Raw genomic sequence first — 11,345 nt, 5'->3', positions numbered from 1 at the left:
CACTACAAAACATAAAGTGCACTATTAGTGCACTTCGTTTTTGTTGTAATGCTTGCACACATTGATGTTCATTCACATTTAGTGAGAGGTGTAAAATAAAAATATTTGTGTAAATATGCATCTTATGGAGATAGGTTGCTTATTGAAATAAAATGAACTAAAAGGATTGCATTCAATAAAATCTAGGTTAATATATGTGAAGTCAATATTTGTTAGTAAGAAAAGACTGTTACAAATATGTTGGATGCTAAGATGACTAATAATAAAGAGCAATATGAAAGGATCAAGTGTTAATGGAAGAAGGAACTTAACTGCATATAAAGTTAGAGGCGTTTTTCAAAAGTAGAAAAAAGTAGAAAAGAAAGAGAAAGAAAGAAGCAGGGAAAAAGGTAGAAAAAGCAAGCCGTGGATATGAAGATTTAGGCAAAGAAAAAAAACTCATAACTTCTTCATTAGGTATCCAAATTTCAAAAGAAAATATGCATAAAAAAGTTGATAAAAAGAGCTCTCCAAAAAAGTCTTTTAGGACAAATTTGGGATGACAAAGGAGAAATAACGATATAAAAAAACGCCTCATATATATTTAAAAAGAAAAGAAAAGAAAAAAGCAAGAATAATGCAACTAAAAACCTATAAATAGGAGGGTATTCTTAGGAATTGGGGGAGAAGGAAGAATAAGAAGATTAGAAGAAGTGAGAAGACGCTTAGTAGAAGAAAGAGAGAAGAAGGAAAAACTAGTGTCATTGAGATTAAAATAGTTATTTATTTTTAGAGTCTAAGAAGATGGTATTGTTTTCCTAATGGTATATTGAAGTATTCTTTGCTCTTCCTCTTCTATTCTCTATCCTTTTTCTATCTCTCCTCATCATTTTGGCGCTCTAGTGAGGGTTGATTTTTTATGTATTAGAGGGAACACAGATCCTGTTCGTATTGTTGGAAGTTTTTTTATAGCCAATACGACTTTTCAATTTGCTTTTGCAGATGACGAGGTCCAAGATGCGGGAGCTTTCTTGGCCACCTTCGAACATCATGCAGTATCAATAGGGAAGACAACATTGTTAATTCTTTGGCTTATCGTAATCCTTCTATGAGGCTTATCAAGAAGCCCATGAGACTCTTCCACAATTCATTATTCGGTTTCAAAACCTTTGGTGGCAGTTAGCACAACCCCTTCCAGAAGAAGATGTGAAAGGTACTTTCTTGTTGGCACTATGAGAGCCACTTTGGAAAATGTTAGCCATGTTCGATTTTAAAGATCAATCACTAGAGCAAGTGATTGACAAAGCACTCATAATGGATAAAACACAAACAAATAATACTATGTCTATGGTATCATTACAAAAGTCCTTACCAACTCCCAAAGAATTAAGGTTCCGATAGGCAATTCAATGCACGACATGTTTGAATCTAGGGCATTCTACAATTGAATGCACATTACGCACACACCGTCTAATTTTCCATTCAAAGGCACATACCATCGATCAATGCAAATATAATCAGCTGAACAAAGTTGAAGCTCGAGTAAGGTAGATAGAGCCACATGACGACTACCAAGATGATAGAAATCGGCAAATGCATTGGTTTCGGGATGATGATCGGCCAATATACGATGATCGTGGTGCGACATTATGGGCTGGGCTAATCGCTCTCCAGGCGGGGAAGAAAACGATCTCCATCATCGCGCAATACTTGACAATATTGTTTCCCTATCGCAACACTCCCACCCCAAGCCAAGCAATGACGCAGACGCCCACCTCTGGTAGGAAGAAACAACTCGACGAACTCCTGTAGCGAAGATGACGACGGTTTGTGTGGTACTAGCGGTTGCTGCGGCAAGGGGGTGGCATCTTCATCAGATGGATGTGAAGAATGCCTTCCTTCAAGGAGATCTTGAAGAAGAAGTTTTTATGACTCAGCCCCCCACATTTCAGTCGGAGGTGAACAAGTCGGCAGTATACCGGCTGAGGAAGTTGTTGTACGGCTTGAAGCAAGCCCCCCATGCGTGGAATGCTAAGATCACGCACCGGTTGCGAAAGATGGGGTTTGTTGCCTCTAAGTCAGACTCTTCCCTGTTCATCCGTCAAGGCTCAAACGGTCTGGTATGTATCTTACTCTATGTTGATGATTTAGTCATCACCGGCCCAGGTCTTCCGAAAATCAACCGCGTTAAGTCCCAGTTGTCGGACGCATTTGATATGAAGGACTTGGGGGACCTTCATTATTTTTTGGGGATCGAGGTGATCCGCACCCCCGACGGCATATTACTTTCTCAACGCCATTATGTGTGGAATATATTGTACAAATTTGGCATGACGGAATGCCAACTTGTCTCCACACCCCTGGACCGGAATCAGAAGATCCGTCCCAACTCCGGACCAGCCTGCGATGAGAAACGGTTCCGACAAATAGTCGGAAGCCTGATCTACTTGACCATCACCCGACCCGACATTAGTTATCCGGTCGGAGTGGTAAGCCAATTCATGCAAAAGCCGACCGTGGAGCACCTTCGGTGCGCGCAACGAATACTGAGGTATGTAAGCGGCATTAAGGACCGGGGGCTCTTATACCGGCAAGGTATAACCAAAGAGCTTGTCGGCTACACGGATGCCGACTGGGCTGGCGATGCAACGGATCGTCGCTCAACATTCGGCTTTATGTTTTCTCTTGGGAGCGCGGTTGTTGCGTGGAGCAGCAAAAAGCAGCCAACAGTGGCTCTATCCAACACTGAGGCTGAATATCGGGGCGCGACCGTTGCCACCTGCGAAGCCATTTGGCTTCGGCGACTACTGCAAGACCTGCGGATCGAGGTACCGACCCCAATCCTGATCTACTGCGATAACCTCAGGAGCATGCAGCTCGCCAAGAACCCTGTGTTCCATGCTCACACAAAGCACATAAAAGTGCATTATCACTTCGTGCGTGAGCAGGTCCTGGGCGGTGAAGTTGAACTACGGTATGTTCACACGGATCGGCAAGTTGCCGACATCTTCACCAAGCCGCTCGGGTCGGACAAGTTGCAACATTTTACCGAAATGCTTGGTGTTCAGCATCTCGACGTGCCGCACTTGAGGGGGAGACGCAAGGGCAAAGACACTACTCGAAACGGGCAAAGGCAAAAAAACTGTTGAACCCGTAGGTAAGAGAAGAACCGGTAGAGGTGGAGACAAGAAGAAAAATGAAGCCAAGTCGACGAAGGAAGTCGGCACATCCGAACAGGTCGGAGTGAGCGGCTGTGAAGAAGAAGTGTACACTCAGGAAGAGAAGTGCATGCTATGCGGAGGTCATCACGATCGTAATGGCCATGATGCGGAGTCGAATGAAGAATTTGACTTCGGTGAACCGGCTGAAGAAGCCAAGGGAAGCACGGAGAAGGCCAAGACCCGGATGTGGTCCGATGTGGTGAGAGGCCTGAAGCCGAAAATCGAATCGGAGGATACTGATTCGAACAAGAGCTGGAACGAGTCGGAGACAGCCGATTCGGATCAACAGACGGATCCGGATGAGTCGGATCAACGAGAGGCCAAGGAGACACGGACGCAGCGGAAGTCGATGCCATCGCGGAGGAACCGACGGATTGGCAAGCGCCGGAGTCATAGCAGCGAAGGAGCTGAGATGGGCCTATTGAGCAGACATGCCGAAGGTCGAGGCGCGTAGAACCAAGGGGGTCGTGGCAAACGGGACCGGACCGGACAAGGAGTGCAAGCAAGGCGAAGCGACGCTAGGAGAAGTCGGTTGGAAGAACCAGCTGCCATAGAGGTTGACACTACGACCCTACCTTAGGTTGAGCTTGAGGGGGAGTGTTGAGCGGCAAGCTCAACCGGAGCCGGATCGGCTGATAAGCGAAATGAATTGGTATGCCGGTAAGCAACCGAGCCGGTAAGCAGTAAGGACCAGTGAGCTGGGGAGCCGGTATGCCGGATCCAATCCGTAACCGGAAGCCTAGTATAGTCTCGTAGTTATTGTCAGATGCTCGTGTGAGCATTGAAGTACACCGTACTTCTAACAGTCTTGTGTGGACTTGTATAAATAGCGTTGATGAGCGTGTTGTAGACACAAATCACAGAGTATTCATATAATTTTGAAGAATAGTGTGTCCGCTCTCTCTGTCTCTCTTTGTGTATTGTTCTTTCTAAAGCTTCCGCAAGCAATCGTTAACAATTCTTATATTATAAAAGAATATATTATATTGATATAAACTAATGTTTTCTTTCATCTACTTGACTTATGTGTAAATCTTGATTGTGCTTATTTGTTATCGTCATTTGTGTTTATTTGTTTGTGTGTCTTGTGACAAGGGAGCATTTCGGGCTTTGCCCATGCACCTCTCCTTTCACAAAGGTAGTCAAACCTACATGTCTTACATGTTATCATCTTTGTGCTTATTTGTTTGTGTGTCTTGTGGCAAGGGAGTGTTTCGGGCTTGCCCATGCACCTCTCCTTTCACAAAGGCATTCAAACTTACATGTCTTGTGTGTTAGTGTAAATCTTGCTTGTGTGTTCGTATGACTTGTGGCAAGGGAGTGTTCGGGCTTGCCCATGCACCTCTCCTTTCACAAAGGCGTTCGAAATTGTGTCTCCTGTGTGTAAACCTTGCTTGTGTGTTCGTGCGACTTCTGGCAAGGGAGCGTTCGTGCTTGCCCATGCACCTCTCCTTTCACAAAGGCGTTCAAAATTGTGTCTCCCGTGTATAAACCTTGCTTGTGTGTTCGCGTGTTTTGTAACAAGGGAGTGTTCGGGCTTGCCCATGCACCTCCCTTTTCACAAAGGCATTTGAAACTCTGTCTCTCGTGTGTGTAAGTAAGTCTTTTCCTTGTGTGTCCGTGTGTAAGCCTTCCTCATGTGCATTCGTTTGCCTTGTGACTAGGGGTTGATTCGGGCATGCCCATGCACCTCTCCTTTTCACAAACACGTTCAAATACTCGTGCCTTGTTTGTGTAAGACTTCCTTGTGTTGTGCATGTAAGCCCTATTTCCTTCCCGTCCATAACCCTGGTGGTTCCGCCTCACGGTCCGCACATAGTGACGGATATTCACAACACGAGAGGCTGGATCTGTTCTTTCACTTCGGCCATGTTTCGTTCATTTGCTTTTTGTATCCATTCGGTGGCTTGCTTCCTCATGGCCTCATGGGTCTCCCACTCGTCCTCTTTTCCTTTGGATCTTGTTGTGACTTGTTGAACCTTCATCACTTCTGAGGTCACTATGTTTACCCCCAGCTACTTCTCCATAGATTTGACTAGGCACTGGCTACTGCAATGTCCTTCCTTTCGATAGTAGTAGCAGTACACCCTCCGGTTATTACTTGATTCTCCTTTTTCCATCATTCCCGGCTTAATACTAGAATTCATTCGGTTGGTTTCTTCCGGCCTCCGTTGCTCCAGTTTCGGGGTTGGGACTGTTGTTCCTGTATTCATCTCCCGTTGGTATTCTCTGGCTGGTTCCCAACATTCTTCTCGGCGATGCTTTCCTTTATGGGTGTGGCGGTGGTGGTTCCGGTGCCCTTGGCATACTGGGCATTGTCTATCCTGATCCGAGTACCCCCATCGTTCTGGGTAGTACCTTCTATCTTCTCTTTTTCGATCATAATCTGGGGAGTAATCGCGATAACAACGCTCTTGATTGTAGTCTCTCCCTCGCCAGTAGTTGCGGTTTCCGTCGTAGTCCTCTAGTCTTTTGTCGTCGTACCGGTCCCTTTGTTTTGGTCGATATCGTTCTTCCCTCTGGAAACGTTCCTCTTCCAGTTGTTACTCGCTCTAGTGCTCCATGTGGCGGACCAGTGACGCTTGCCGATTGAGCAGGTTGTACTCACACCGGTCCATGGTGTGGGACCGGGAGTGGCACAACATGCAGTATGTCTGCATCGTGCATTCTAATGTCGAGTGACCAGGGTTGAGACACGTTGTACATTGGACTGCCTGTCGAAACTGCAAGTCCTCTTCTCTGGATAGAGCTCGTTGTAGAGCTCGCATCGCCATGTGATTGCTATTCTTGGCCCTATCCATATCTAGCACCCGGTTGACCACTTCATCAATGGTGCTTGTCCGGAAGTCGAATACCGTCAACATCGTTCGTAGCGGTTCCCAGAGTGTGGCCAGGAAGATCGCTTTTGCCTCGTCCTCCGGAGATGCCCTTGTCAACTCGTTGTGCAATGTCTGGAAACGGATCATGAATTGTGAGATTGTCTCATTGGGTCCCTGGTAAACCGTATAGAATTGGCAGACTAGCTCTCTTTGCTCCACCTTTCGGTGAAACAACTGCAGGAATTTATCCTACAAGGCTTCGAATGTGGCGAAGCTCCTGGGGAGGTGCTTTTTGTGCCACTTTGCTGCTAGTCCCTCCAATGTCATCTTGAATTCCGCTATCTTTGATCATTCGACCTCTACTTTTGTCAACCGTTGCAAGATATGGTTTGCTTCCCATGTCTGTAGAAAAGCATATACGTGCGTCTCTGCGTCCGGTTCGTCCCGGTACTTTAGGTATGGGTATGGCATGGTGTCATCGTCGAAGGGTAGTACTGGGGGTGATGCCGGTGTCCGAACCTTTTCTTTCTCCACCTTCGGGTTCGGTAGTGGCGTCGGTATGCGATCGTTCGTTTTCTCGAATTGTAGATCCGGTGGTGATGTTGATACACACTCGGCTGTTTTCTCCAACTGGTGGTCTTGGTTTGTTTCGTGGCCCGCTGGTGTGGGTAAGGTTGTGTCTGCTTCCGGTGTTGGTGTGTGCTCCGAACCATCTTCCTCCGGATTGTCCGGGGTGTTGTGATTGGGGTGTCGTGATTGCTTCGATAATTTGACTACACGATGTGCTCATTGTCCGATTCCGACTCCAAGTTGGAAAAGCTTCCGATTCTCCGGCACCTGTGGCGAGGGTTTGCAGTATCGATTCTGCCTGTCGTAAACTGCTCAGGCTACTGCCTTCGTCAGTATATTGTTGGTTCTGCAACCGGAGTGACTCCTCCACGACCCACCGAATCGTTCTAGGAAAAGACCAGTCCTGCCGGATCTCCTCAACCGCTCGCCCACCTCTACAGTCTCTCGGCTCGTTCGGCAACTAGATCGTTTGTTGGTCTAATCATCCATTCCCCGATGTTCACTGCGCTCTGCAGGAATCATGGTCGCCAAAACTATGTTAATCCTAGGCTAGACTAGCCACTAACACAGGGTGTCCATCCGGATCACTTCACCAAAGGGGTGGTTACGGGGTGAATGCTTCCGACACAAATATCACATTATTTTACTGGTTCTGGATCGGTTCCGGATTATGAACACACCCAGATTGATTACACGCGTAAGATAAGACAATAAGCACAGAACAGAAGGTACATAGATACACAATAATCTCAAAGACAATTCTACTTATATTAATTTTGTCCTTTAATAAAGTGTTCTTCAGATCCTTTTATAGGTATCCGGCTCTTATTACAAAACGGTGCCATACCAACAGCAGGCTACGAATCGGTCCCGATCCGTCCGTTCCTATTATAAATCTAACTCATTAATAACTAATATTCATCACTTAATTTTCGCTTCCTACTCGTCCCCCCCACTTGTCTTTCATACTCCAGCCACCTGCCAACAATAAGGCCCATCTTAGTTCCTTCCCTCCTATGACTCTGGCGCTTCTCGACCCATTGGTTCCTCCGTGTCGCGTCGACTTCCGCTGCCTTCTCGTCCGTTTGGCCTTCAGTTGTTTCGGCTCCTCTGAATCAGTTGCCTCTGATTCGTTCTTGCTATTGTCTGAATTGGTTGTCTCCAATTAATCCTCAGTCTTTAGGCCCTTTACCACATCAGACCATGTCTGGGTCTTGGCCTTCTTCTTCCAGTCCGCTCTGTCCTTCTTGACTCTATCGCCATCGCCCCACATTCCGACTTTTTCTTGTGCCAACTTCTTCAGTCGACTCAGCTCCCTTTTTCTTCTTGTCTTCCCTTGTTTTGGTCTTTTCCTCCTCTTTACCGGATGCTTCTTCGTTGCCTTTACCTGTTTCTCTGGTTCTTGTTCCGGTTCTCCCCCTCAAGTGCGTCATGTCGAGATGTTGTATCCCAAGCATCTTCGAAAAGTGTTGCAACTTGTCTGATCCGAGTGGCTTGGTGAAGATGTTGGACACCTGCCGATCCATGCGAACATGCTAGAGTTTGACTTCACCTCTCATAACCCGCTCGCACACAAAGTGATAATGCACTTCTATGTGCTTCGTCTGAGCATGGAACACAGGGTTCTTGGCGAGTTGCATACTACTAATGTTGTCGCAGTAGATCTAGATCGGAGTCGGTACTTCGATCCGGGGGTCTTGCAGCAGCCGCCGAAGCCATATGGCCTCATAGGTCACGACGGTAGGTCCACGGTACTCGGCCTCAGTGCTCGACAAAGCCATTGTTGGTTGCTTCTTGCCGCTCCATGCAACAACCGCGCTACCAAGAGAGAACATGAAACCGGATGTTGACCGACAATTCGAAGTGTCACCGGCCCAATCGGCATCTATATAACCAACGAACTTTTCGGTTATACCGTGGCGATATAACAGTCCCCGACCCTTAGTGCCACTCACATATCGCAATAGTCGATGCGTGCAGTGAAGGTGATTGATGGTCGGTCGTTGTATAAACTGACTAATCTTCTCGAACGGATAGTTGATGTCCAGTTGGGTGATAGTGAGATATATAAGGCTTCCGACAATTTGTCGGAACCGTTTCTCGTTGTAGGCCAGTCCGGAGTCGGGACGTAATTTGAGATTCCGGTCCAAGGTTGTGGAGACTGGTCGTCATTCGGTAAGGCCAAATTTGTACAACATATTCAATACATAGTGTCATTGTGACAACAATATGCCGTCGGGGGTGTTGATCACTTCGATCCCGAGGAAGTAAAGAAGGTCCCCCGGGTCCTTCATTTCGAATGCTTCCGACAGTTGGGACTTCACTCGACCAATTTCAGGGAGGTCGGGCGACCAAGTCGTCGACATATAGCATAATGCACATCGGACCGTTCGAACCCTTCTAGATGAATAGTGAAGGGTCAAACTTTGAGGCCGCAAACCCCTTCTTACGCAACCGGTGCGTGATCTTTGAGTTCCAAGCATGTGGGGCTTGCTTTAGGCCATAAAGTGACTTCTTCAGTCGGCACCCTTCTGACTTGTTCATCTCCAACTGCAATTAGGGGGGCTGGATCATATAGACTTGTTCTTCAAGGTCGCCTTGAAGAAACGCATTCCTCATGTCCATTTGGTGAAGATGCCACCCCCTTGCCACAACAATTGCCAGCACCACACAAACCATCGTCATCTTCACTACCGGAGCAAAGGTCTCTTCATAGTCGATTCCATGGGTCTGTGCATATCCTTCACCACTAACTGGGCCTTGTACCGGTTGATCAAGCCGTCGGCATTATATTTTACCTTGGATACCCAATTGCAGCCGATCAGTTTACAGTGTTGTGGAGGGTCAACCAGGTCCCATGTGTCGTTGGCATTGAGTGCCCGCATTTCTTCCTCCATCGTAGCACGCCAATTCACGTCTTTTGCCACTTTTGCGTAGCTCTCCAGCGCACGCACTTCCACCACTTTCGTCATGTATGCATAGTGATGCGCTTTGTATTCATTATACCCCTACCATTTTACGGAATTCTTTTGGCGGGTCAATAGACGTAACTTTTCCTTAGCTGATTTATGGGCCCTCTTGCCCGACTTGGACTTCGTCTCTGGAGGTCTGTCTTCGTTCTATCCGGAGTCGGATTCGCTCTGATTTGACTCGTCTCTATCGGTGTCATATTTTGGCATCGTCTCCTCGGTTCTTGCATGAGGACATCACAACCAAGTCTCCACTACTCGTCGGGTGGTCGTTCCGACTCAGTCGCTCATTCGGCCCACTCAGCCGAAATGAGATCAGACTCTCGTCTAGAGTACCGAACTCTTCTTCTTCTTCTTCTGCACGGATCATGTCGGGCTCACTGGCCTCATCCTCAGGAGTCGAATGGTCGGAGTTGTTGGGGGTCGGATTTGGTAAAGAGTACCATAATGCCGACTCATTGAATTCGACATCTCAGCTCACTCGAACTTGTTTGGTCTGGGGGTTATAACACTTATACCCCTTCTGTTCATGTGAGTGGCCGACCAGTATGCATTTCTCCAACTTTGGATCCAACTTCCTCCTCTTCTCATCGGGCACATGCACATAGGCAATGCTATTGAATATCCTCGGGTGTCGTAAATTCGGCTTCTGCCCGAAATACAGCTCGTGTGTTGACACCTTCTCACCGATTCGATTTTAGATGTAGACGGCCGTTCGGACCGCTTCAGCCCAGTAGAACTTGGGCATGCTCTTCTCCTCCAGCATTGCCCTTGCCGCTTCTACATTTGATAAGTTCTTCCTCTCAGCTACACCATTTTGTTCCGGCGTATACCTACAACTGAATTCTCGTTGAATTCCCTTCTGTTGTAGATAGATGTTGAATTGGCTGGAAAAATACTCTTTCCCATTCGACAAGACATTGCAGGTTCTAGAAATAGTCGAAGACCTCGCTTTTCTTCTCAATGAGATAGATCCACGTGTGCCGGTTGTAGTCATCGATGAAGGAGAAGAAATATCGACTCCCACCAAGACTAACATTCTGTGTCGGTCCCCATACATATGAATGTATCATGATGAGCTTGTTCCGGATCCGGTTTCGCTCGTTGGGGAATGGAAGTCGGTGTTGGTTCCCTAGCTAGCATGCTTCACAAATTTGGGCCTTCTGGCCACTAAACTTCGGCAGTCCGAATACAACCTGTTTCGACTGCAAGTCTTGAAGCCTTTGATAATTGACATGGCTGATCCGCTTATGCCATAAGTCGATATCTGACTCGACCTTCTGTCTTTTTGTGAATAAAGTGGTGTCGACATTGTTGGTGTTGAGGATTGTTGAGAGACAAGTTCAACATTGGATGCGTGGGTGGGTAACCCAATGTGCATAGACTGGGTGCGTAAAACTGTACGCACAATATGGCCGTAGCGGTGTATAAACCGAGAGGCCGTTAGAACATTATTCCTCGTAGGGAATAATTTTGGGAGTAAGTGTAGGATGCTCATTTATGAGCGATCAAGTATTGTAAGTACTTGTGTCAGCCCAATAATCAAGGCTAGTATAAAAGGTGCTCACTGAGCACAAAGTATATACAGAGAACATACAGAGAATTATTTTTTAATATAGTTTTCGTTCTGCTCTCTCTCTCTCTCTCTCTCTCTCTCTCCCTCTCCTTCTCTGTGATTTATGCGTTTTACCGACCTGTCATACTTCTGAACCGTGTACTCTGTGTCTTTCACATATGCTTCCGCACACGTATTCTATCGACATCGTTGGTGTTGAGGATAAACATCC

This window comes from Azolla caroliniana, unplaced genomic scaffold (assembly GCF_043228905.1).
Source record: "Azolla caroliniana isolate FFs.n. ecotype wild unplaced genomic scaffold, voAzoCaro1.0.p SCAF_4, whole genome shotgun sequence".
NCBI lineage: Eukaryota > Viridiplantae > Streptophyta > Polypodiopsida > Salviniales > Salviniaceae > Azolla > Azolla caroliniana.
The sequence above is the reverse complement of the archived record's forward strand: the minus strand, read 5'-3'. Positions refer to the sequence as shown.